General features: G+C 42.6%; 2 pseudogenes; one reads left to right on the top strand and one right to left on the bottom strand.

Moving 5' to 3' along the window:
- Window positions 1-46: 46 nt before the first annotated feature.
- On the bottom strand, window positions 47-26,995 carry LOC143389334 (serine/threonine-protein kinase PAK 2-like; annotated as a pseudogene).
- On the top strand, window positions 1,294-3,807 carry LOC143389340 (zinc finger protein 516 pseudogene; annotated as a pseudogene).
- Window positions 26,996-27,975: the final 980 nt, after the last annotated feature.

Genomic DNA, 27,975 nt, shown 5'->3' with positions numbered 1-27,975 from the left:
TACACCCCAAACAGGAAACCATACAGCGACTAACAAACTCCTACACTCCTTAGCTAACATGGTCAGCTCTGTAACTCAGAAGCAGTGTGACTTGTAGATACAAAGTAAGGGCAGAGGTTAGATTTTATCAAGATTTGATCCTAAATTCTTGGCCAATGAACAACACAAGGAAGTTCCGACTACACTTTAAGGGAAAGTATTGTTCTTGCGGTGAAGCTGGTGTTACACTGGTCTTACCTGTGTGGGATCTTCTTTCATGTATGGAGGCTCTCCTTCCAGCATCTCAATGGCCATGATCCCTAGGGACCAGATGTCGATTTTAGGGCCATAAGCTTTCCCCAGCACCATTTCTGGTGCCATCCAGTAGGGTGTTCCATGCATGCCAGTGCATGTATTCTGCTCAGGGGTGAGATGAGCACAAAACCCAAAGTTGGCTAAGAAACAAACAAAAACAAAACATCTAGAGTTAATAGCTTCCAGATATGGTTTTGTAGAAGAGTTCACCTCAGATGACATAATTGCATCTGGACTATTTTATTTAAAGAATTTAATAATAAAGTAGTCCAGACTGAGATTAGAATATTTTGGTGATGTTATATACTGCCACTTTTTGCTTCTTCTTCCTACAAAAGAGTGCAAATTATTAGGTGGGCTTTTGTTCTCAATAATACATTTTATCCTAAAAATTTTAGTAAAACTGAAGGAGGTTTATTTAAGAGATCCTTCCATATTAGTGCATTTATCCGCCTCATTTTAAAAACTATAATATATTATGGTGTATTAACACAGCAAATTACCATCTCTTTACTGTTTGATATTGAATACAGGTTTAGTTTTTCTTTACCATGTTGCATAGAATATCCTTTTACTAATTGTGGTGCTTATATTTAGTAATTCTATAGGAGTGAATACTGAAAAGAGAAACTGTTAGGTAAAATAATATTTACAATAAAAAGGAGTGTTTATAAAAGCCAGGTACCATTCAAGCACCTTGTAAAAATATCTAATCCTGGCCCCCGCCCGCGGGCGCCCGCCCCTCGCCCCCGTCATGTGGAGCGGACGTCACACGCTGCACTGTAACCCAAGAAATGAAAGAGCCGGGGACCCGCAGCCCAACTTCGCACCGTAACAAAGATGGGGGTCCGTGCGGACCGCGCGGGCGGGCGGGGCGCAGGGTCGGGGCGGCACGGCTAGCTCCAGGGCAGAGGCGGCGGAGACCAGGTGCTTGCTGTGAGGGCCTCATTCTCCGCCTGCTCATGCACTGCCTCCTCGCGGGCCCCTCGCTCATTGCTGGGCAGCAGCAGCCCCTCTGAGGATGGAGAGGTAAGATGTCCCTTCGGGCCTGTGCCACCGACAGCCGCTCCGCCACCACACCCCCATCCTTCCCATGGATCGCAGCAGAGAGGCCGAGATGGAGCTGAGGAGAGGGCCCAGCCCGCCCAGGACCAGCCAGAGCCAGGAGGTGGACGGGGACAGGGCCGCCTGCCATAGCTGCTGCATCTGTGGCAAGAGCTTCCCCTTCCAGAGCTCGCTGTCGCAGCACATGTGCAAGCACATGGGGGAGAGGCCCTACAAGTGCCCCTACTGTGACCACAGGGCCTCCCAGAAGGGCAACCTCAAGATTCACATCATCAGTCACCGCACAGGGACTCTGATTCAGGGACATGAGCCAGAGGCAGGCGAGACACAGCTGGGCGAGATGCGCGTGTCCGAGGGCCTGGACGGGTGTGCCAGCCCCACCAGAAGCACCTCAGCCTGCAATCGAATGCTGAATGGGGCCGTGCAGGTGGATAGCAGCAAGATCCTGCTGCGTAGCAGCCGGAAGGAGGCCGAGGGGACAGCCGGTGCCCTGGAGGAGGCTGAGGCCGTGGCCCAGTGCGCCTTCTGCAAGAGCCAGTTTGAGCGTCAGAAGGACCTGGAGCTGCACGTCCACCAGACCCACAAGCCCTTCAAGTGCAGGCTGTGCAGCTACGTGACCTCGCGGGAGGAGTCGCTGCTGAGCCACATAGAGAGGGACCACATCACCGCGCAGGGCCCCAGTGGCAGCGAGGCCTGCGTGGAGAACGGCAAGCCCGAGCTGAGCCCTGGGGAGTTCCCCTGTGAGGTGTGCGGCCAGGCCTTCAGCCAGACCTGGTTCCTGAAGGCGCACATGAAGAAGCACCAGGGCTCCTTCGACCAGGGCTGCCACCTGGAAATAACCCGCCAGAAAAAGCCGCCAGTGAGTGCCAGGCGGGGGTTGCAGCTTCTGTGTCCATACTTGAAGGCAGTAGCAGAGAGACTTCCAAACGCCCTGAACAACATAGATTTTCTATTGACTTAAAGATGCCAGCATTTCAACCCAAGCAGGAGGCGCCCAGCTCTGGCGACGGTGTGGATTTCCCTTCAGTTATGGAAGGAACTGACTTGCAGTCTGCACTAGAGAGCCATGCTGGCCACCCTAAAGAAAAGCTGTCTGATTTGCACAATAAAGAGCATTCTGGGGGAGGAAAAGGGGCGCCCTCTGCAGACCTGATCCCACTGGATTTGAGCATGAGGTCCACCCGGGATGAACCTGGTAGTAAGGAAGTGGTCCCCTCCCTGCAAGCTGCTTTGGTCACTTACCCATGTCCTTACTGCAGCCACAAGACCTACTACCCGGAGGTTCTGTGGATGCATAAGCGTATCTGGCACAGGGTCAGCTACAACGCCATGGCCCCCCAGTGGACGCAGCCCAGTGGCCACAAGAGCATCAGAAACCACTTGGTCTTCCTGGCCCGGAGTGGACGCATGGGCCCTCCACCCGCCCTTGGGGGCAAGGAGTGCCAGCCCCTGCTCCTTGCTCGTTTCACCCGCACTCAGGTGCCAGGGGGTGCGCCAGGACCCAAAGGCAGCTCTTCTCCCCTGGGGGCCACCATGAAAGCCCCTAGCATGCCTAAGAATAAGGAGAGCCATTCCGGGAGCCCCTGTGCACTGTGGGCATCTGGTCCTGACAGGTATCGGAAGGCCAAGCCAGGCCACAGCCAGGAGCCTCCCAGTGCTGCAGGGCAGGGGCCCCCAGCCAAACCCAGGCCGAAGGCCAGCTCCAAGCCAGCATCTGTCCTGGGCAGCGGGGGCCTCGGCAGAAGTGCCACCCCCACGCCCTCTGTCATAACCCGGGTGGGTGCCCAGCCACTGGCCAACAGCAAGCCCGTGGAGAAGTACGGAGCACCCTCGATGGGGGCTGGCTATGCCCCTTCAAATAAGCACAGTGCCCCTGACTCCCTGAAAGCCAAATTCAGCCCTCAGGGCCCACCTCCTGTGAAAGGTGAAGGGGGCGCTCCACTACCTCCCCGTGAGCCCCCCTCAAAGGCGGCCCAGGAGCCGAGGACTCTGGCCACCGGTGCTGCAGGATCCAGAGGGGACGCAGCGTTGCAGGCCCAGCCAGGAATGGCCGGGGCGCCCCCTGTCTCACACTCCACCAAACAGGAGTCCGCAGCCGAGGGCCACGAGAAGCTTTTGGACATCCTCAACATCTTTAAGACGTATATTCCAAAGGACTTTGCTGCGCTCTACCAGGGCTGGGGCATCAGCAGCCCTGGGCCGGAGCACAGAGCAGGGACGCTACGGACACAGGCTCGCCCGGGAGACTTCGTGTGTGTTGAATGCGGGAAGGGCTTCCACCAGCCAAGCCACCTCAGGGCCCATGTGCGGGCACACACAGTGGTGTTTGAGTGTGACGGTCCCCGAGGTTCCGAAGTTCACTCTGCCTCCACAGATGCTCTCAAACAAGTGGGAGACCACGCCCACTCCGGCGCCCCGCAGACCCTGCCCCTCAGGAAGGGAACCTAGGACAACCGCGTCCTGCGCGCCCCCTGGCGGCCCTCGGCGGTGTCCTCCCAGACGTCCTGGCTGCCGCCCCGCTGCGCCCCTGACCATCCAAGGAGGAGCTGGAGGCCTCCCGACCAGACACCTCGGCCGGAGCCACTGCACTGCAGCGGAGCCTGGTGGCGAGGCCTCTCCCCGCTGAGGCTTAGGAAGCGAAGACGCCCAGTCTGGAGCCCATGCAGGCCGCGCCTCTGCCGCCCTCCGGCCACCGCCGGCTGGGCGAGCAGAGGTGCAGCAGGCACGCGGGCTCCAGCGGGGCTCCAGCGGGGCTCCAGACGTCCGCGGCCTCCGAGACAAGATTGAGACACTGGAAAAAAAGAAACTTGTGTGTTGGACGGAGCAGAGAAGCTAAGCACTGTAGTTGGAGCCCAGAGCTCAGCGGGACTGTCACGTGGTGTCAGGGTGGAGGTGCAGCTGAGGTCGAGGAAGCGATACTACTGCCTCTCCGTGTCTTAGTGGGTGTGGACAGTAGAGAACACGGGAAGGAGGTGGCCTTCAGGTGCCTTGGAGATCGGGTGCGGTGGAGAAGGGGTGAAGGATCCCCACCGCACCTGCAGGCGGATGCCTGCCTGGGAGCGCGCTCTGCCCACCTTCCTGCAAGTCCAGCAAAGGAAGCACGTCTGTCCGCGGGACAGGGTCGCGCTGCTTTGGGAAGGAGAGCTAGTGGGACACGAGGACAAGCAGTCTTCTTTGTTTAACTCAGGACCTTTTTGTAACAGGGCTACATTCTGCAAACTGCTCACAGAGGAGGGCTGCACGTCTTAACCAGTTACCTAGCCACTGAGTCCTCCCAGTCTGGGCCTGTTGTAGTAATGGCAGAAGAACCGCTGAGCAGAGGGGGCCCTCAGCACTAGGGTGCCGGGCTCCGCAACCTTCTGCTCCCCACTCCACCTCTCCCCTGCAGCACCCCAGCAAGTAGGTGTCTTTCCTCTTGGGCCTGGTGACCTCCACAGGTCAAGGAATGGCTCCCGGCCAGTGGGGGTCACCAGACTGCAGGTGGAGACGCTCTATATACCTCTTCCTCGTGGTGCACAGCGAGGGTTGGTGGTGGGGGTTCGGCCCGCGACAGAGGACCTTAGACCATGCAGTGTGCGCATCTTAATGGTATTTCACAGATATAAATATTTTCTTTTCCTATTGCCGTGACACTATGTGTGATGGTAATATTTCTGAAAGTTTCAGATTTTTGCACATATAATTTTATGCATTATCAAAAGTTACTGCTGCCTTGAATGAAGATGTTCTGTGAATTTTTTTGCAAAAGCTTTACTAGTTGTTTTTTTTTTTAATTGTGAAATTTTGTAAAGGCAGGAAATGGATTAAAATGAGCATGCAAAATATATTTTTCAAAAAAAGCAATAATTTTACATGTTCAGAAATTATCCTAACCTTTAATACTGGTGAGAGCAACAGTTTACTTAATACAGTAATGGATTAGTGCAGTTTTTGTAGAAAATGGGCTTCTGATACAAAGACTTTGTTTAAACACACACACACTCCCAAAGTGTGCTTTCCTGTTCTAATGATTTGTTGGATTATTATATTATTATTATTATTATTATTATTATTATTATTATTTTATTGTTATTGTTAGTTAATGTTTGGGTCTGGATTCTATTTGTTACTGAGTTTAAATTACTTGACAGTTGAGGTGGCGGCCACACTTGCAGACAATGCAATGTAACTGCTAGCTTATGTATATCTATCTATATTATTTTTTTTACTTATTTTTTCCTGATAATATTACACAGATATGTATGGGAATGATCTGTCTTGGTGTGCTTAGGAATGTCCGCGCAAACATCGCAGGACATCGTGGGGTGTTCTGGGAAGTTACTTGGAGTGAGGTGCTGAGGTGCCTTCCTCTGTCCACCTAAGATGTCAGAACACCCTTCTGTTGGTTTATGTCTGATCATTTTGATAGTTTCCCCAAAGTGATCATTTCTGCGTTTCCTTGGCTTTTATTTTCTTGGCTGAAAGTAAATGGTGACAGGGACGTTTAGGGACTAGCGGTCTGGTCCTGTCTGTTCTCTGTGTTTTAGTTATTAAAAGACCTTCTGTACCCCCCCCAAAAAAATCTAATCCTCATGATATCCCATTTGAAATAGGTAAGTTTAAAAGGTAAGTTTAAAAAATTTGTTCTGGGTAATTTCCTTTTTTAAAAAATTTTTATTCTTTTTGATGGTGCTTAACTACTGAGCCACATCCCCACGCTTTTTAAATATTTTATTTTGAGACAGGGTCTCACACTAAGTTGCTTTAGGACCTTGCTAAATTGCTGAGGCTGGCTTTGAACTTGTGATCCTCCTGCCTCAGCCTCCAAACCACTGTAGTACACGTGTGCTCCACTAATCCCAGCCCCAGGTATCTTACTATTTAAATTATTCTCTTTTACAAATAGGGGAACCATGACATATATGTTTTTAGTTAATTCACCCTAAGATTATTTATCTAGTAAGTGGCAGACTCACCACAAAACATGATCCAAAAAGTCTAATTCCATTTTCATATGTCTCCACCAACAATGTATATGATTATCTATTCCCAACTTGCCCAATAAGATAATTTAAAGGTAGAATCTTTTATTTTGATGACCTGATTGATAACTTTTACAGGATGTACTTTAATAGCTCTGCTTGACTCCTCCAGAGGGCATGGCAGAAACCCAGGAACCCATGGACACAGGGGAACGAAGTTCACTTGTTTTGCATGACTCTGCTGTGTCTCATACAGAAGAACATTGGAAAAGTTGGATGTTTTCCTTGCCATCCCTGAGGTCAGGGTCATACAGCCCTCTCCTGAAAAGGCTATCCTGAGCAAAACTCAGAGAATGCTGAAGAGTACCACGAGAAAAACTAACAGATGGCGGAAACAACTGCAAATTGATCTCTAAGGCAGCATCCACACTAGCACAGGCCTAGGCACTGCTTCTTAGTCCTTTACATGTTTAACCTCCAAAAAAATCCTGATGGTGGGGGTTCTATTATCTTCCTCAGTGAATAAATGAGAAAAGACACACAAAGAGATTAACTTGCCCAAAATTACTGTGCAAGTAGTAGCACCTCTGCTATTTAAACCCAGTTCAGTTCCCAGCTCATAGTCTTTACCACTAAATTCTAGCCCCCTCCTTCCATATTTTAATTTTCAAAAATATTAACAAACAAAGGGTTTTTTTAATTTAAAAGGGAGGAAAGCATAATAGAAAATAAACAATGAACGCTTTTCTTTCACTTGTTACTAAGTTTGACGGATCCTTCCATCCCCAAAAATATGTTGTCGCTTTTTATGTCGTGGTGAATCACATAATTGGTATGTAAAAACTCCAATGCCTCTAAGCACTGAACACAAGAAAACAGGTATCAATGAAACAGTCCTGGAAAGTTCCATTTACTAGCTCACACAGAGTCATTATAGCAGTAGTTGTGGCCTGAGCACTGTCTGTAGTCTTCAGCCAAAGACCCTGCAATACTTAACATTTATAAAGAAAAACATCCCTCATATGCAAAGTTCTGAAGACATAATACCTTAATTAGTAAGAAGATCCCTTCCCACACTCTGATCTCATCTAGAGGCATTATTAAATAATGTCTTACTAAGCCTTTTTTTTCCCCAGTGATTTGTTTTTTTAAGACAAGGCCTTTCTATGTTGCCCAGGCTGGCCTCAAACAATCCTCCTGCCTCAGCTTTCCAAGCAGATACTAAGACTGCAGATACCTGTCTTGTGCCCAACTCATCCACCACTAATTATTTTCCTTTTCTTTCTTTTTCTTTTTTTTTTTCTATTTCAGTGCTGTGATCAAACCCAGCACACTGTGTATGCTAGGCAAACTGAGCTACATCCCCCATCTCTACCATGGATTTTTAAAACTTATGGTCTCTTATAAAATGAAGGATATGTCCATATAATATCTAGGCCTTTTCAGGTTTAAATGCCTAGTAGTACAAAGCACTTGGTAAACGAGCCTAAATTCTTTAGAAATTATTTCCACAGTAGAGGATAAACTTGTGATTATTTGCATTTGAAACCTGAGGTACTCAGAAGTCTCATCATTGTGAGCCACTAAGAGAAGCAGGCAAGATGGAGGGTGGTCTGGTTGCATTGAGGGGGGTTGTCAATATAATGTTCTGTCCTCTTCATTTCTTCTCTGGTAGATTTTAGGTCAAGCTATCTTCACAGCCTGACACCAACCAGAAAAATATATGGCTAGGGGTAGAGTTCAGTGGTAGAGCCCAGCATGTTTGAGGTAGGTCTGATCCCCAGAGCTGAAAAAAAGAAACAAAATAACCACCACAATTAAAAACAAATTAAAAAAAAAACGTTATTGTGTCCATCTACAATTAAAAATACTTTTTTAAAAGTGAAGATAAATTACCCCCCTTCCTTAAATACTAGAATAAAGTGAGATTTAAAAAATTCTTTGCCCCATGGTTTTTGAATACAAAATTCACTTGGGAAAAGTGAGTTGTATTTTTTTATTCTCATTCCCATCAGAGTAGAACAACAAAGTCTGTACATTATTTGTAACTAGTAAAAATACCATTCCAAATATTGTACTATTATACAAAGAAAAACCATATAAATGGTATTTTCATGTTATATTTTCCAGACATTTAATCAGATTCTTGAAAGAATAAAGCCAGAGAAAAATACTTATACAAAAAGTAGAAATAAACTAGTCACAAGTTAAAATTTTGGGCACATAAAAGAAACCCCAAGTGAATGCAGTTAGAACAACTCCTACAGTAGACTTTATCTCAACTATGAAAAAATTGAGAAAAACAAAGTATTAATGGATAAATTCTTAAGTTTTAATTAGTTTTTTAAGTAACCAAATATACTCTGTTGAGAAATATTATATTCATTATGTTTTACACCATAGTCCCTCATAAACTTTAATAATTTTGTCATTTATGACAATGATCCTGTGGCATCAAGACAAAGTAGAATCAGTTTCAGTGACAATAAGCAAATAATTATCCCAAGTCCCCTCTATAGAACAAGTTATGGAGAGACAGATGGAACTTGTTTTGGGCTTATACTTAGGCAATTTGGAAAACTTTACTAGCTTAAGCAAAAAGAAATTCATTAAAAAACATAAAGAAACTACTAGTTTCTTCACCTTCCGTGAGCTCAATAAAGCCAGAGGCAGACTTACTGATATTAAAGATAAATGTGACTTGTTTGTCTGTGACAGTTCTAGTTCCCAATTTATTTTGGGAGGGGGTTGCGGGTAGGGGTGGGTGCCAGAAAAGGGACACTGGAGATTTAATCCGGAGAGACTTTACCACTGAGTGACATCTCCAGCTCTTTTTACATTTTAATTTGAGACAGGGTCTCACTAAGTTGCTTAGGGCCTCCCTATATTGCTGAGGTTGGCCTTGAACTTGCAAATCCTTCTGTCTTAGCCTCCTGAGTCAGTGGGGTTACAGACATGCACCACCACACCTGGCTGAGTGGTATATTTTTAAAAGCACCCCACTTTATTCTCAAAAGTGCACTGTCTGGATGATAAACTATTGTGATGACTATAAGGAGATTGCAGGTGAATTTAGTTCTTCAAAGACCTTAACCAGGCATGTGTGTAACCCCAGCTACACCAGAGGTGGAAGTAGGAGGATCAAAAGTTCGAGGCCAAGCTAGGCAACTTTTGAGATTGTCTCTAAATAAATAAATAAATAAATATGACTGGAAATGTAGCTCAGTGGTGGAGCACCCCTGGATCCAATCCCCAATTTGGCAAAGGAATTAAAAAGGGCCTAACTCCCATTCCTAAGGTATCCCTACACATGAAGGCCTGAAATGCTCATCTGAGATGAAACAGTATGGGATATTTTGCAGAGGATGTGTACAACCAAAATTCCCTGTGCAGAACAACTTTCCTTTAATTCATCTCTTGCTGACCACACACCACTCTGCTTTATCCCAAAGAAAGCAAACTCACCTCTCTGCACACAGCAGCAATCTGCGCCTCATCCAGGCAGGTTTCGGTTACAACATCAGTGAGTGGCCCACCGTCAAGGTACTCCATTACTATAAATAAGTCATCTCCAACCAGGTAACTAGAAACAGAACATACAAAACATACGTTTTATTTTTTTAAACATATGACACTCTTTCTTCAAGAGTTCAAATATTAAGCGTCATTATAATAAAACTACAGAGCTAATGGTTTGAGAGCCAAGAAGAAAACTGGAAAGTTACTATGTAACAGCACAAAAACGTCCAAGGGCCATTATGATATCCATTATGATTTTTAAGTCATAGTTGGCCCATAATAGTAGTCTTGGTGTATAGTTTGGAGTTTTCCAACCAAAATGACCCTATCATATAGGGATTATTGGTCTTGTTTTACAGATACAGAGACAGAGGCTTGGAGAGGTGAATGAACTCATCTAAGATCACATAGAAAGTGACAGAATCAGCATCTGAAGTCAAGTTCTAATGATTCCAACTCCTATGGCTTATCTTAACCAGCATTCCATGCTTACTTGAAATATTATTTTAAAAAGCAGAGAAATGTACTGATAATTTATTTCCATGAAAGCAGACCTCCAGACCCCATGATTAGGGCTAAAGTCTCAAAATATATTATCATCTCTCCATCCTAAACAAATTTATATGTGGATGAAAATCACCTTGTAACCATAATGCAATCAACCAGTATCATTTTTTACTAGTCATCTTTCATTCATATATTTGAAAACTTTTTAAAAATATTGAATAATATACTTAATTTTCCATTCCATCTTTTAAAAAAAATCAATTGTTAATCTATACTAGCTTTTTATTGTTTGGTGTGGGGTACCAGGGATTAAACTCAGAGGCACTCAATCACTGAGCCACATCTCCAGCCCTATTTTGTATTTTATTTAGAGACGGGGTCTCCTTCAATTGCTTAGTGCCTCACTGTTGTTATTGAACTCACAATCCTCCTGCCTTAGCCTCCCTAGTCATTGAGATTACAGGTGTGCACCACAGCACTTGGCCTACATGAGCCAAAAGATAAACATATACAATTTGCCATGAAGAACAGCATTTGAAATAAAACTGATGCAAATGGTTAAGAATTGTCTGCTGGTCAGCTCTGTGGGTTAAGACATGAATCCCATTTGACCATTTCTTAATGTTTTAGCTTCTGTTCATTTGCATGAATATACACATCATCAGCAATGTGCTTCATTTAGATGCCTGCTCTCACTTGCCAAGTAGTATCCTTGTGGCAAAAGCACCTTCTATCTTGGAGTAGGCTAGTTTCACCTCTCCTCTTTCTCTTTTAAGTTTACTTTTCACTATTGACACTTCAAAGTGGCTATCCTTCATGAAACCATCAGACTATAAATTTCCATATTTTTATCCTAATGTTTAAAAGAACTTCAAATGTATTTACCTGTCCAAGAAGTGAATTCTGTTAGGGTTATTTAGTTCTTTCATCACTAAAAGTTCATTAAGGATCAGTTCCTTCTGTGAGTGTTTCTTTAAGTCAATCTGTTTAATCATAACCTATAATGGAAACAGAAATGAAAAAAAATGGTTTTCCTAGTTCTCTTAGAAAATAACAAACACCAACCAGTCACTAATTTATAGTAACACATGATATTACATAGTGAGATTATAGCTGACAAAAATTAATATTTTCAATTGCACACTGACTATGCACAGTGTTTTATACTACCTGAATCCTAAATATGTTCAGATTTATCTTGAAGTTGATTAACCAACCTAAGATCAGTCCAGTGCCAGGAATTAACCCTCTTTTCACTCCAACCTGGGAAAACATTTTTTAAAATATTTGCTTATTAATGACATAATTTCTTCTTTGTTCACCCTCATGTGAGAATGGCTATAAAATTATATAGATTAATTCTTACAACATATATCCAACTAAAAAGTATATTCCTAGTGATTATGCTGAGCTTTATCTAGTTTTTCTCCTAAACAAAAAGCTAATAGAACATCTAGAAGTATGAAAAAGTTGCTACCTTTTTCCCCAGAGCCACATCAATAGCAATAAAAACCATACCAGAAAACCTAGAGGAAACAAGACACAGTCAGAATTCAGATTTTTAAATCACTGCCATTTATAATAGCCAAAGACTTTCCCTTCTCATGGTTAATTTTTAGATTTAGCATCTTAAAAACAGGAAAAGGAAAGGGAAAAGAGGAGGTAATCTTGTAGCTAAAACTTTGATTTGCAATATTTCAGACCTACAAAAATATAGGGGAAAAGATAAAGAAAAGAGTGAATAACAGACACTCATTCTGACAGCTCCCTGCTTAAGAAACAAACAACTGCACCTAGAAGTTTCTGGTGTGCCCTTGCCTGCAGCGTTCTCCCTCCACCTCAGGGAACCTACACTGGGTGTTCATCTGTATTTGATGTGCGACTTTCTAAGCGCTTTCCTATACTTTCAATTATGAAGTTGTTTAGGTATTTCTCTGCAATTTGCTTTTAAAAATTCATCTGGCACACACCTGTAAAGAAGCTTGAGAAGTAAACTAGTTCAGTGGTGAAGCCCCTCTGGGTTCAATCCCCAGCACCACAAACAAACTCATAAATAATTCACCTGGATTTCTGATACCTATCCACATACATAGGCATGATTCTTATTCACTCGTTATTAACATATTATCATGTTCAAAATATTCAGTTGATTTTCAATTTTTTGTTAGTATTAAAATCAGTGCTGAACTGAATTTAGTTGTTGAAAAAGAAATTAAGGATGTTTCAAAAAATTCTCATTCTAAATCCTACTAATTCTCTCTAAGTTCATAGAACATTTTCTAGAGATTAGTAACAATAAAAATTCAAGATGTTCATTTGCTCTAAAGCAATACAGGAAAGAGCTTAGCATAGTTTAAAAACAAATTACTGAACAAAATCAGAGTGGCAGACTCAAAGATCAATACTCAATAATAGGATTCAAGAACATTTTGTGTATTTATTTATTTATTTAGTACTGGGATTGAACCCCAGGGGTACCTTAGCACTGAGCTAACTCCCCAGTCCTTTTTATCTTAGTTACTAAAATGCTGAGGCTGGCTGAAAACTTGCCATCCTCCTAACTCGGCCTCCTGAGTTGCTGGGATTATAGGTGTGCACCAGCAAGCCCAGATCAATGTGTGGGTTTTTGCTTTACTTTGCTTTGCTTTTGTTTTGCAATGCCAGGGATGGAAGCCAAGATCTCATGTAATTCAGACACATGCTCTACACTGAACTTCATACCCAGCCCCAAGATTTTATGGCCTATAATCCTGCAATAAAGTTGGCTTTTAAACATGTCATGGGCAACTTTTCCATTTAATAACCCCTTACCATCTATGAGAAATAACATTCAAGAAGAAACAATGATGTAAAGTCATTGTTAACATGTAGGGGGCTGGGGATGTGGCTCAAGCGGTAGTGCGCTCGCCTGGCATGCTTGCGGCCTGGGTTCGATCCTCAGCACCACATACCAACAAAGATGTTGTGTCTGCCGAGAACTAAAAAATAAAATATTAATAAAAAAATTCTCTCTCTCTCTCTCTCTCTCTCTCTCTCTCTCTCTCTCTCAAAAAAATGTTTTAAAAAAACATGTAGGGTTTTTGAACAATTGCATTATGTATTTACACAAATCCCCTAAGGGACCACTCATAGAATACAGTGAGTTTTTATGTTGGTGTGGGGGAGGGAGGAGAGCTCATGTTGAATACCGAGTAAGTAGTGAATATTATAACAATACAATCATAAACACTTACCCTTGTCCAATTTTTTCATATCTTGTATATTTCGTTTTAGGGTCACCGATGCTCACCATAGTTCCTATTTTAAACAAAAACAACACTGAAAGTTCAGTGAAGCATTTTAAAAACAAATTAATTTTACTATCACCATTCCTTTTAATAAACTCTACTGATTTTAAAACAGTGGTTTTCAAACACATCAAGTTTCAACAATAAATGGTTCCAAACAAAACACTGAAGAAACTTAAGCAAAAGTGTGTTCGAAACAAGAAGACACATACTCTCCATTAGGTTGGGACTCCTAATCAATCACTTTCTCAAACATCATGACATTTCAGAACAATTGAATGTTCTAGTCTGCACATGCTTGAAATCCCAAATAACCAGGAGCTGAAGGAAAAGAATCACAAGCTGGAGACCAGTCTTGGAAACTCAGTGAGACCCTGTCTCCAAACAAAAAAAAATGAAATGGATTGGGGTGTAGCTCAGTGGTAAAGCACCCCTAGGTTCAAAAACAAACAACAACTTGGCAATTCGTGGGAAATTCTGCACTCTACTTTTCTTCCTCACTGCATGTATTATACACTAATGATAAATTATGAAACAACTATCAGTAATAATAAATGAATGATAGCCAAATGAATAATCCTAACTGACTTTTCTGACTATTCCAGGATATCTTTTTTCAATATATTTAGGAAATCACCTCCTACTACAGACATTACTCTACTATGGAATAATCATATATCTGTTTTAGCAATGTTCAAAGTAATGACCAAGAAATGGTAAAATTAGGAGGTTGGATATAAAACACTAGTATGAATTCTGATGACCAGTAAAGTCAAAATGTAAGAAAATCACATTAAAAATTCACTTACTCAATATAAAAGAAGACAGGGCCATGTCAAGGAAACTCACATAAATAATCTTATGTAGGTAATTCAATCTCAAGTTAGCTACTAAGATTCAAACCAAGAAGCTAAGGGCATAAAGACAGGGGATGTGATAACTAAAGGTCACAAATGAATAGTCACACTAAACTAATTTAGTTTATTTTTAAAAGCAGCAGCCCTATATACAAATATCTCTACGACGTCACAGAGTTAAAGCAGCTTTATATTGGAAAATACTGAGGAATCCAGAACAAATAAACGTTGAATACATAAGTGCTTATAACACCCATCTCTAAAGTATTTGTCCTTGAGCTTTTACATCACATTGTTCTCTATAACTATAGTTAGTGGGGGCTTATAATCAGACATTATTGTTACCTCCTTCCTGGAACTGTTTACATTATTTATAATGCTTGATTCAGGCTACTGATATTAAGTGATTTTAAAGAGACATGGAAAATGTGTTTTTCCTTTGAATATATTTTATGACTAAATGTTTCTATTTTGAAAAGCTATAGGTCTGGACTAATATATACAAACCTCCTTTGATAAGGTTTCCAACTGTGTCCATGTTCATACCCTTTACATTTGGCTCATAGGAAATAGTATTGCTCCCGAAGGGACTGACTTCACTATCAATATATATGCATAATATGCATAATATATTTCAAATGCAATAACAAACACAATGAATAATATTTTGCCTTCACTTTTTGGGGGTGGTACTGGCAGTAGAATCCAGGGGCACTTTACCTCTGAGCTATGTGCCCAGCCCTTTATATCTTATTTTGAGACAGAGTCTCACTAAGTTATCCAGACTGACCTTGAACTTGAAATCTTCTGCCTCAGTCTCCTAAATTGCTGGGATTATAGTCATGTGCCACCATGCCCAGCTCACTACATTTGAACTGAAGCCATTACTTCTATAAGAAACAGTTATTCTTTCTGCCTTAGCTAAAATAAAAGGTATATATTTCAATTCAACTGTTTTTTTTTTCAGTGCTGTGGAAGGCTTGAGGGTCTTGCACACACCAGGCAAGTGCTCTGCTACTGAGCTGTATCCCAGACTTGGGTCAAATGTTTTAAGAAATGTTAACTTATAAATAATATAAAAAGTAGATAACATACTTATTTTCGCCACAATATCCTCATCGGTCCAATTTGTGTTCTTTTTCTGTTTTTTTGAAGACTTGGCACCACTGCTGACAGTCGCATCACCAAGAGGTGCAGGAAGAGCATCAGTTATAGACTGTGTGGAAATATCCAGAGATATAGTTCATGATTGAGATTTGAAAAAAATATTTTCAGATATTCTTATTGGAACACTATTCAGAGAGTTCCTTAATTTTTAACCAAAACTAAGTTATTTTTTTGCTGTTGTTCTAAGGAATACCATGCTTTCAGACTTAGGAAAAAAACATATAGTGAAAAAAATGTGAAACATTTATCTTTGCCATAGCATAAATGTATTTAAAAGTGTAACTAGCAGCTGGATGCACCAGTGCATGCCTGTAATCCCAGCAACTGAGAGACTGAGACAGGAGGATTCCAAGTTCAAAGCCACCTTCAACAACTTAGCGAGACCCTGTCTCAAAATAAAAAATAATGAAGAGGGCTGGTAATGTGGCTCAGTGGTTAAGTATACCTGGATTCAATCCAAAGTGCAAAAAAAAAGTATAACTAGAAAAATAGCAGGCCTATGAATAAAATTTCGGTGTGCCCAGATCTAAAATAGTATAACAGGTGTAGCTCAGTGGTAGAGTGCTTACTTAGTATGTGTGAAGTCCTGGGTTGGAGCCTCAGCACCACAGAAAAAATAACTACATAAAACAAAGGTATTGTGTCCATCTACAACTAAAAATATTTTTTAAAGTTAAAAAATATAATAGTAAAACAACATAGCAGCACACTTTAAAACTAATGTTTTTCGTAAAAAGAGAAAATGCAAAAGACTAGAAATCTTGACGATGAAATAACTAGTTTCCACAAAACATTTTACACAAATATAATGCCTACCCTCCCTTTCACTTCAAAGAGCCAGTTGTAAGGAATATAGAAAACACAGCCATCTGTCATGAGATGGGAATCCAATGGCAGTCCTCTGAGCCACCACATCACAGTCCAGCCCCCTTAGTACTTCTCTCCCTGGCTCCATCTGAGCTCTTTACTGTTGAAATTCTCCTCAGCTGGGGAGGAATTTCACTTTCAACTGTCTTTAGAATGCCATCAAGGCTTTGAAAGAAATGTCAAAATGAGAAATAAAATACATAATCTGGGGAAGAGGAAAGATCTAAGTTTTAGGTCGAAGAGTTACCCACATTATGAAACAGAGAAAAAACAGAGCAATAGATGACCTTTCTGGAAAAGGGGGCAAAACATGGAAAGAAAAAACCCAGTGAGTTAAGTATTCTAACTTTTAAAGAAGCCATAGATTTTTATTTTTCAAAAAAGTGGTTTTTGATGAGTGCTCTTTAGGTTAAAAACTTTAATTTAATCTTAAATTAATTTTCTCATAGTAAAATATTTTAATCCTGAAGGCTTATTGAAATTATCTCTGAAAGTCAAACACAAACAGCTGTTTCTTGAAACACACATGCACAGATGTGCACACCAGGTCATTAGTCACTCATTGGCCTTGTATGGCCATGTCGTGGGGCAGTGACAGGCCGAACCTCTCCATCACCATCATCTTCCTCCATTATTGTTACTTATGTTTCCGGCCCCTTGGTGTTCAGCTGTGTTCAGAAGCAAAGGAAGACAAGCCAGGAAAAGTCAAAGATTAAAATGTGACCAGTTCTCTTTTTTTAAAACAAACTTTAAGAAGTTATTTTTTTCTTTCTTTTTTTTTTTTGGATAAAGAATTGTTTATTAAAACACACTTCCACAAATACAACACATAAGTTAAACAGCCTCATAAACTGGTTCACAAATGTATATTTAAAGGAAATTCTAGTCACTTTCAAGAGTCTTAAAAATTTCAAGCACTTTTCATTTTGGTTGTTTATGCTCTCCTTTTCCTTTATGCATAGATGATACTACATCACTCAGCTTTTTATATATGATTGGTTTTGGTTCTCAAACAAATTATGAAGAGCTTTTCACACTAACTGAAAGAGCAAATAACTTACATTATCAAATATTACAAAAACACATAAATGTAAGAAAACATTTATCTGAGTGGAAGATCATAGCATTAAAAATTAGGCTGGCCACCTTGTAATTTTATGATCCTAAAATAATTACATTAATATGGGGAATGAAGAGAGAACCTGAGAACATAAGAGCCTAAGGCAGGAATCAGCAATATTTTCCAGCAAGGGAGGTCAGATATGCATGGTCTGTGTTTCAATTACTCAACTCTGACTTTATATAGAGTAAAAAAAGTCACAAACATAAATGAACAATTTCAGTCATAGTTAATAAACTTTCATTTATGGACAAGGAAACCTGAATTTCACATAACTTTTATGTGTCACAAAATTATGATTCTTCTTTGATTTTTATAAACCATTTAAAAATATAAAACCACTGTTAGCTAATAGTTCATATTTTTTAAATGTGGTAGGCCTGAACTACCATTTGCTAATGTCTGGTACAGGAAATAGTGGAGAGAAGGGAAGCACTATGTAAATGGTTTAATAAGGGGGGTGGGGGGTGCTATTCATTAATGTTCTTGCACTAAGCTTAAACAGAAAAGCAGCACACACATCCAATGTGTATGTCAGATCCAGTTCTGAAAACTGTCATATTTCACTGTCTTTAACAGAAAAATAGCTCCAGGAACACAATCAGAGTCACAAGAAAAAATAATTCTTGTAAGTAATATACTAATCATAAATTTAAATAGATAATCCATTTTGTAGACCATATCCTAAACTTATAGTGATAGATACATTATTCATTACCATTTTGTCCCTGAGTCGCTCTCCACGGATAAAAAAGTCAGCACAGCCATTCTCTTCCTGATGAGGGACTTTGAAGACAGTGACGCTGCTTAGTCCACTCCCTCCAAGGGGTAACCATCCACCACTTGAGTCATCTCGGGTCATCACCACAGCTCGCACTCGTGCATAACTATTATCGTTGTCAGAAGTCGCCTTCTCCTCGCTCATCTTTCCCTCACCGTGATCCGATCCAGAGATGGAGGAGCAACAGCAGGCGGGGTAGTAGCAGCAGCACCAAGGGGCAGCAGGCAGCGGCTCAGGGGCCTCACCATGGTGGATGCCTCACCCAGAACAGTGCCCCCCCAGCCGGGAACCCCGGCCACCCCCGCAGGGGGGTGGCAGCAGGAATCTTTGCCGTGGCGACCCCAGCCTCTTCCCTCGCCTCAGCGCCCGGCCAGCGAGATCCTGAGAGGCTGGTGGAAAAGGGAAAATGGAAGAGGGGCTGCAAAGGCTGGCTGGAGAGCTGCTCCTCCAGCCACTGGAGTGCCGCAGGGTCGGTCTGGCCAGGAAGAAGCGGGCGGGCGGAGAAGCCAGGAGCAGAGGCGGCGTTTCCCGCAGGAATGCGGCGAGGAGGAAGCAGAGCTCCGCTCGGTGGGGGCCGGCGGGGGGATGCCAAGCCCAGGCTCCGGGCGGCGGCGGCGCGATCCTGCTGGAGCCCACCCCACCATCTCCCGCCCCGCCGCCGGCTGCCCGCTCAGCCACCAGCGGGGCCAGAGTGGGCCCTCAGGCACGAGGGGAACCGGACGAGGGGGCCCGCGGCGGCGGATTCCTCCAGACACGCTCCAGCCTGGACTCCTCCTGAAGGGGGAGGCAGGGGCGGCGAGGAGCGTGAGAGGCGAGGGGCAGACGAGCTGGTTGCTCCCACCCGAGCTGGAGAAGAGCGGGCGAGCTCGTAGATACAGGGTACCGAGAAGCCGCGGCAGAGTACAGCGGCCGCAGGTCCCCACCAACCGCTCCGCGGGCCAGCTCCTCTCGCCCGCCAGAGGGGAGCCGTGAGGGGGGCGTGGAAGCGCTCACACCGCCCGCTCCTTCCGCCGCCGCCGCTGCCCGAACCGGGGCGCCCCCGGGAGAAGGAGGAGAAGTAGTCCCTCGCGACTTCTCTTGGCCGCTTGCTTCTCCCGGGGGCCAGAGCTGACGCGGGGTGGGGCTGCCAAGCGGGGGGTGCCCCGGCCGTGGCGGGCTGTGGGTGGGAGGACTAAAAACTCAAGTTATTTTTTTCAATAGCTAATTTTTAAATGATTAAATTGCACTGGTTCCAATATAATCAATTAAAAAGTAAAGGTGATTTTCTGAAATATGAAAAAGTAAATAAACATATATGATAAATATTCTTGAGTACTATTTAGAAACATTAAATAGTTCTTCTTATTTTAGAAAGTAAAATAAAAACAGATTTGTTTTGGTAACCTTAATTAGAACAAGAACTATAAGAAATAAGTCAACTTACTGCTGGTGTTCCAGAAGGGAAGCAATCCTTCTCTGAAAATGAAAGAGAAAGGAATGTTAACAATTCACCAGAGAAAACTTTTCTATGACAAAAAGAAAAATAATATAAAAGAGGAGGCAAGTGAAATGTCTTAAAACTGATTTCATTTTAAGTAGAATTACTTCTCTAGAAATATGACAGTAATAGTACTATAAAAATAACAATTTATATAAGACTCAGCTATTAACTCTATAATCTTGATGAAACAAAAATACATTTTAAAAAACCTGAATCGATTATTCAAATGGTTGACTTTCATGGTATGTAAATTATACTTCAATCAAGTCATTAAAATGTAATGGAGTCCTGGCCTGGTAATTATATGCCTATAATCCAAGCGGCTCAAGAGGAAAGACAGGAGGATCTTGAGTTCAAAGTCAGCCTCAGCAATTTAGTTGGTGCTTAGAAACTCAATAAGACCCAGCCTCCAAGATACAAAATAGAGCTGGGGATGTGGTTCAGGAGTTGAGTGCCCTTGGGTTCAATCCCTGGTACCCTGCCCCCACCAAAGTGTCATGAAAAACCATACCCATCAATTTATGTATTAAAATAAAACATTCCTTGTTTAAGATACTTTCTCCAGAGAATTGCCTACCAAGGAGCAAAGGATATAAGCCACCAAACATGGCAACTGGGAAAACAATTATTTTGGACATGGTTTGTTTCTTTTTAAAATGCAACTTACTATTGACACAGAAGTTCTTGGTAAAAGTCTGACCTTTTCCTAGGATACCAGGTAAGTTATTTATAGAAAAAGTCAAGATCAGTATTACTTGCAAAGAAGTCTACTTCTTTTTTGAACATAGCCTTTATCTCTGTGATGATGCAAATATTAAATACAATTAATCCAACCACATATGATTTTTGCATAATTACATTATTTTTTAAAACTAGATATATGACTTTAGAGACAGAGAAACATGTTAAATAAAAATTATATCCTGGGGGAGTAATGGGCAAAATCTACACTGAGGGAAACAGGACAAATGATTTTGCATCTTTTAAAGTACAGTGCAAGGAAGAGAAAGCAGGAGAACCAGCGTGGGGAAGGGGAGTCTAGCTAAATCTCCAAAGACATTCCAGGGATCCCTCAACCAACTGCACCATGTGGACTTCATTCTGATGCTGCCTTACACAAACTGTTTTTAAAAATCCAGTATATTCCAATTCTTACCCACTGATATTCTAATTCTGAGGTATAAATCCTTTTAGTTATAATGTTTATTTTTAAGTATTTGCATGTATTTTTTGAGTAGAAAATACTTTTTATTTCAAGGTCTGTGCATTTATAAAGCAAAACTTCCTTCTAGTCCACTGACAATAAACATATCTCTACATTAAAAATGTCTAGAAATCCACACATTTTCCTTCTAAACTGAAAATCATTTAAAGCTGTGAGGAGGAAAAAACCCCAAGTAAATGTAACAACATGGAACAAGCGTGAATCCCACTACCATGTTGAATTATAATGTATAAGAAATATGGAAAAAAAGTGTAACAGATCCAATTCCATTTCTAACAAAATTATGAGATCAATGAAATCCTCAGTCTCCAGATGATGTTCAAGAGCCAACCCGACAGTTGACAAAAAGAGTATCCATGTAGGAGAAAGTAGGAACAATACAGTTTAGCCTTTTATTTTTCCAGAAATGATCTTTTTATCTATCAGTGCTTCACAAGTTTCCATGGGATTCAGTCGTTTACCACTGTCTGATGTCTCACCAGGTGGAGGAAATCTGAGCTTTTTCTGTTTCAAGGTGTTGGTGTTATAATACTTGTTGACACCCCGCAGAGCTAGAGGATGCTCCATTGGCTTTCCTTTGAGGACCCTGAAAGTTTGTGGCAACTGAGCCCGCTGCTCTGGAAGGCCCTAACAAAGAGAAATTCAGAAATGAGTTGTGGTTTGAATTGCTCTAATACTATCAATTTTCAGACATAAATATCAACATACATGAAACAAACCCATACACATAATTTTAGATTTGACTAAATTATAAATGGTCTCGTTTTCTAAAACTCTTCTTTTCCATATTTATTTTGCAAATCAACAGGAAAGATCCAAACAGAGGAATGGAATGGAGTGCTGGGTTTGTTTGGGGAGAGGGACAGAAGTGTCAAACCTGTATAGCCTCCTGTTCATCACCCACCAGAGTAGCTCCTAATTGAAAAGGCTTAAGCCAAGAGCAAAACTCAGGGGACAGCAAACAGGAAGAAGGATGCTTGCTTATGTCTGGTTCTGCTCTAGGCTTTAGACAGATAGAGAACACAGGGCAGCAGGCCCATTCCAACTTCCGCACTTCAGGAAATACAAATGTAGGGTTTTGAAACCAAGAACCCATTTTATACAGTGTTTACTGTTACAGATCTTTTTTGGCAGGGAGGAGGAGGAGTACCAGGGATTGAATTCAGGGGCACTCAACCACTCAGCCATACCCTCAGCCTTTTTATTTTTTGAGACAGGGTCTCACTAAATTGCTTAGTTCCTCACTCAGTTGCTGAGTCTGGTTTTGGATTTGCAAACCTCCTAAATCAGCCTCACCAGTTTCTGGGATTACAGTCATGCTCCACTGAACCCAGCAATACATTAAAAATGTCTAGAATTATTTTAAATAGATTATTTTAAATAGATTTAGGGGAAAAAACTGTAATCTAGTGGTACATTAAACGGTCATGCCATATTTATAATCATTTTACTACTAATGATATTTGAGTTGATTTTTTGCTATATGCTGTTGAAATAATGGGATACAACCCATAATCTATGCTGTTCTATGGTTCACCTAGGACACACATGCTAAAAATTACATTTCTGGGTTAAAAATTATACAGGCGAAACTATTTTCATTTGTGATTTGGGATATATACATAAAGATTTTTTTAAAAAAATATTTTATTTTTTATTTTTTATTTTTTGGTGTTTGGTATTAAACCCAGGGCCTCAAGCTGCTAAGCATCTGCTAAACACTACCACAAGTTACCTAGTTACCTCTAGTCCCAAGGTCTTAATGATATGGAGTCAAATTGGCTTGTTTCCTCCCCCATGTCCTGTACTGGGGACTGAATCCAGGGGTGCTTTAACACTGAGCTTCATCCCCAGTGCCCCCACCCTTTTGCAAATTTGGGACAAGAGTCTTGTTAAGACCCCAACACCTGCATCAAACCTGTGATTGTCCTACCTCAACCTGGAGCCTCTGGGATTACAGGGGTGAACCAAAGTGCTTGGTTCCACAGATGATGATGATGACGATGATGATGATGATGATGATAGGTTTGTTTCGGTTTTTTTTTTTTTTGAGACATAAGGTCTCACCATTTTCCCCTGGCTCATCTCAAACTCATGGACTCAGTGATCTTTGTGTATCAGTCTGCAGAGCAGCTGGAACTACAGGCAGGTGCCACCAAGCCCAGCTTTCATGTTTATTCTTTTTAAAAAATATTTAGTTGTAGATGGACACAATACCTTTATTTATTTATTTTTATGTGGTGCTTAGGCTCTAACTCAGGGCTTCAAGCATGCTAGGCAAGCGCTCTACCACTGAGCCACAACCCCAGCCCTAATGTTTTTATTCCTTAATTTGTTTTTGGAAGTACTAGGTATTGAAGCCAGGAGCATTATACCACTGAGCTACATTCCCAGCCCTTTTTACTCTGAGATAGGGTCTTGCTAAACTGCCCAGGCTGGTCTCAAACTTATGATCTTTCTGCCTCAGCCTCCTGGGCTGCTGGGATGATAGGCAGACGTCACTATGCCCAGTCATCTTAAATTGCTGTTTTTTATTCTGGGTTTCCTATCCCATGTAAAATGTCTTATCAATATGAGACTGTACAGCCAAGTGTGGTGGCATGTACCTGTAATCCCTCCTACTCAGAAAGCAGGAGTAGGAGAGTCACTTGAGCCCACGCATTTGAGACCAATCTGAGCATCAGAGGAAGCCCCACCTCATGCCCAAAGAAAATGAAAAAAAAAAGATAAAAGTGGGGTCCTCCAATAACTAACAGTGAGAAAGTAACCCAAATTTAAATGTAAGGTCTCTCATGTGGCTCAGTGGTAGAGCTCTTGCCTAGCATGCTCAAGGACACGAGTTTTCATGCTTATTCATATTAGCCCCAAAGCAAAAATCTAAACTCTCCAAATCCTTCTATATAATGAAATATGTGTGTGTGTGTGCGTGTGTGTGTGTGTGTGTGTGTGTATGTGTGTGTGTGTATACACACATTTTCCCCCAGCACTGGGGGGTTGAGCCCAAGGCCATCCTACCACTTGGCTTTATCCCTAGCTCTTCTTATTTTGAGATACAGTCTTGATAAATTGCAGAGGCTGGCCTAAAGCTGCATCAGTTCCTGAGTTGCTGGAATTAGTCATGTGCCACCAACCCAGTTTACAATCCCTTTTCTAGCCAGTCCAGTGGTGCACACCTGCCTTCCAGCACTCAGCACATAGGAGGTTTGCTTGACCTCAGAAGTTCAAGACTGGCCTGGCCAACATACTGGGAACTCCACCTCAAACAAACAGAAAACCCACAAAACTGATGGTCAATTTTTCTTTCCTTTTCCACGTCTGAGGATTATATCCAGGGGAGTGTTACCATTGACCTACATCCCCAGGACTTTTTTTTTATACACAGAAAACAATTCTCTTTAAGTTACTGACCCTTGACTTGTGATCCTCCTGCCTCAGTCTCTTGAGTAGCTGGGCTTATAGATGGGCACCCCTGTACCCAACTCTATTATAAGTTTTCAAGTATGTAGTAAATTAACTGCAACAACCATATTGACCATTATATCTCTGAAACTTACTCATATTAACTGAAACTTTATAATTTCTGACTAATCTACTAGCCTATTAGGACTAATAATAAACAAGTTCCCTTCCTATTTTATGGAATTGTTTCAGGTGCACTTGGAATTATCCAGGCTGGTGGGTATTCTCCATCTGCAGCCCTTGCCAGGAAGCCAGCCAGGTCAGTCACTGTGATTATTACTGTTGCCACATTTGAAGGATGAGAGACATGCTGAATGTCTTGCCCAAGGGCAAAGAGTCAGTCAGTGTTGGTTCACGAGCTTGAGTCTCCAGAGAGCAAGGATGAACCAGGAGGGCTCTGTCCCAGCCCTTCAGATTCTCCACCCAATGCCAGGAAACACACTTCCCTGAACCTAGGACACATAGGCACAGCTGCCATAGGAAGCAGCAAAAAAATATGTGTATATTACAGGCGTGGGGGTCTTGGCACTCTCAACAGGGAAGTGAGGGCTCAGGAACAAGAGACCCCCACATGGGGCTCAGGAGATGAACTTCTTGTGCGTGTCCTGTCATTGCTGGGTGTGAAGGGAGAATGGGAGGCCAAGCCTCCCTTGGAAGCCTCCCAATGCACCACTGGGCTGATGGGAAGCTAAACACAGAGTCAGTACATGGGGGATCTCCCTACCCTCCACCCCACAGCTCACAGTCAAGTCCCTGGATGCCTAGAGGCAGGACAAGGGAGAGGGCTGGCACCACATCACTGCAAGGGCATGGGGTACACTGTGGGTTACCCACCCCACTGTACTCCTAATACTCCACTCCAAATGTTTCACATCGTACGTCAAATAAAAATTTCCATTAAAAAAGAAGCTGGGTGTGCTGGAGTTGTGGCTCATGGGTAGAGTGCTTGCCTAGCACACATGAGAACTAGGTTCAATTCCCAGCACCACATAAAAATAAACAACAAAAAATAAATATATGTGTCCATCAACAACTGATATTTATATATGTACATACACACACACACACACACACACACAAAAGAAACAGAATTTTCTTTAAAACATAAACCACTGGACTAGTCTCAGTCCTCATTAATAGCTGAGGAAACTGGGGACCAAAAATGTAAGGACTGGCCCAAAGCCAATCAGAAAGTTAGTGTTTCAGTCTTTTCTCTTTCTCTATCCAGGGACACCTGGGTGTGCTCTGAAGTCCTGTGACCTGGACCCTGCACTCTCCAGGTCCGTAATCCCACTCCTTATGCTCCAAGTGCTTCAGCTTCAGGGTCTACCCAACATGGGGGATTCCCCCAACACATGTGCAACCACAGACTCCCATGGTTCAAAGCACACCCCATACTCCTTACCTTCTGTACAGGTGCGGACTTGCCACTCCTTGGAGGGGCCTGAGTGGCAGACCTGGGCCAAAGGAGATCTTTAAGGTGTTCTGTTGGCCCCCAGTTGGTCCCCTGGTCCACCTGAAAGCAGACCGCCTCGGACATGTACCTGGGAAGCAACAGGCCAAATGCAAGGAGTCACTACCCACCTTGGCCTGGTCTCCCTGACCACTCTTACCCCTCAGCTGGGAAAGCACAGAGCCCAGGGCTCTCATCCAGGAGCCTTATCCAGGCTGCCATTCCCCTCGAGCACAGAAGAGTGAAATTCCCAGAAACTTCCAGAGTGCCCTGGAGAAAACCCCAAAAGGAAAGGAACAGGGAGTGTTAAGGCTGGGAGCTAGAGACAAGGACCAGGGAAATAGACCCAGCTTCACCCCACCCCACCAGCCCCAGGGTCTACCACTTGAGCCCTTGGTTTACCAACTCACTTAGGTCCCAAGGGTGCACATAGTGTGATGTAACAGTTTTTTGGGCAGCCCTCATTGAATGCGTTGTCATGCTGGAGGGAGATGAGGAAGGGAAGAGGAGTTCAGAATCAGCAGGACTGGGCAAGGCCATCTCCCAGGGACCCTCACTAAGTTGGTCAGTTAAGCCAGGGCTCAACATGGGCCTGTGGCCAGGCTCTAGGTACAGGGGTGCCCAAGAGTGACCCAGGGCCTCCTGCCTTCTCAGGTCCTAGGAAGAGTGACCTCCCTCGACCCACTTGTGAGTGGGTCTCAGGGCTCCTCAACCCCTAGTGCTTCCCTTTGCAGGATCCTTGCTCTGTCTCCATTGGCCAAACCCATCCTCTCACCTCATCCTTCCAGGTACCTTTTTAGGTCTGTCTCATGCTGTTCTGCTCAACTGATCCAAAGATGGTGTCACTACCCCACTCCCACTTGACTCTCTTACCTCTCGATTTTTTCTAAAAATCTACCTTCATTGAGTTTCACTATCTGGGAGACCAGTGGCAGCAGGGGATGCCCAGACATATTTCCCTAGTCAAAAATCAGATTTTCCAGGAAAATCTGAGTTGAAGACCTTCAGTACACAAAGCAGGAAAGGTCAAGCTCAAAAGTCATGTCCTTTTCAGGACACTGACTGGCTTCTCCTCTCACCATTATTCTACTTTCTCTTTCTCCTGAGTTCATCCATCAGCCTCAACCCCTCCTCCTTCCAGACCAAGTTGAGATACACCCCAACTTCATGAGCTTTAGGTAGCAAATACTCTGTTATAATGGAACGTGGCCCAGCAGCACCTCTAACCACTCCAAGTCTCCGATGGCCTACACATGAAGACTTTCATCTTCAACACTCTCCTCCACCAGAAGGAAAGAAGACTCCACATCAGAACAGCTCTGGAATATGTTAAAACAGCAACTCGAATCATTGTCCTCTATGAGGTTCTGTCTCCTTTAAGATGTTCACAGCACTTAAGAAATGAGTATACCACCAGGTGCAGCAGCACACACCTGTAATCCCAGGGAATTGGGATTCTGACACGGGAGGATTGCAAGTTCAAGGCCAGCCTCAACAACTTAGCAAGGCCCTCAACAATTTATTGACAGCCTATCTCAAAAAAATATAGCAAGGATTAGGGATGCAGCTTTGATAGTAAACAACCCTGGGTTCAATCTCTAGTATCAGAAGAAATAAATTAATTAATGGGGAATATTTAAAAATTACAGAATTTTTAAACTTAGAGAAAGAATTTTTGATTAGATATACATCATGTATAGAAAATATTGATTGTACATAAAGTGTAGAAAATGCTTAAGGAGTTATGAACTCCCTTTTTTACCCCAAGTACAGATTGCAGAATCACATAACTCACTTGAAGCTAATGTATGCTAAAGTATGAAATATGATATGTCAAGGGCTTTGTAGGGTTTTGAACAACCAATAAAAAAAGAAAATGCTTAAGGAATGATAGTAAATTTCTAAGAACTGAGCAGTAAATGTGAATACCATC

The sequence above is a fragment of the Callospermophilus lateralis genome, unplaced genomic scaffold, assembly GCF_048772815.1.
Source record: "Callospermophilus lateralis isolate mCalLat2 unplaced genomic scaffold, mCalLat2.hap1 Scaffold_86, whole genome shotgun sequence".
Classification (NCBI taxonomy): Eukaryota; Metazoa; Chordata; class Mammalia; order Rodentia; family Sciuridae; genus Callospermophilus; species Callospermophilus lateralis.
This window is presented reverse-complemented; position numbering and strand designations above follow the sequence as displayed.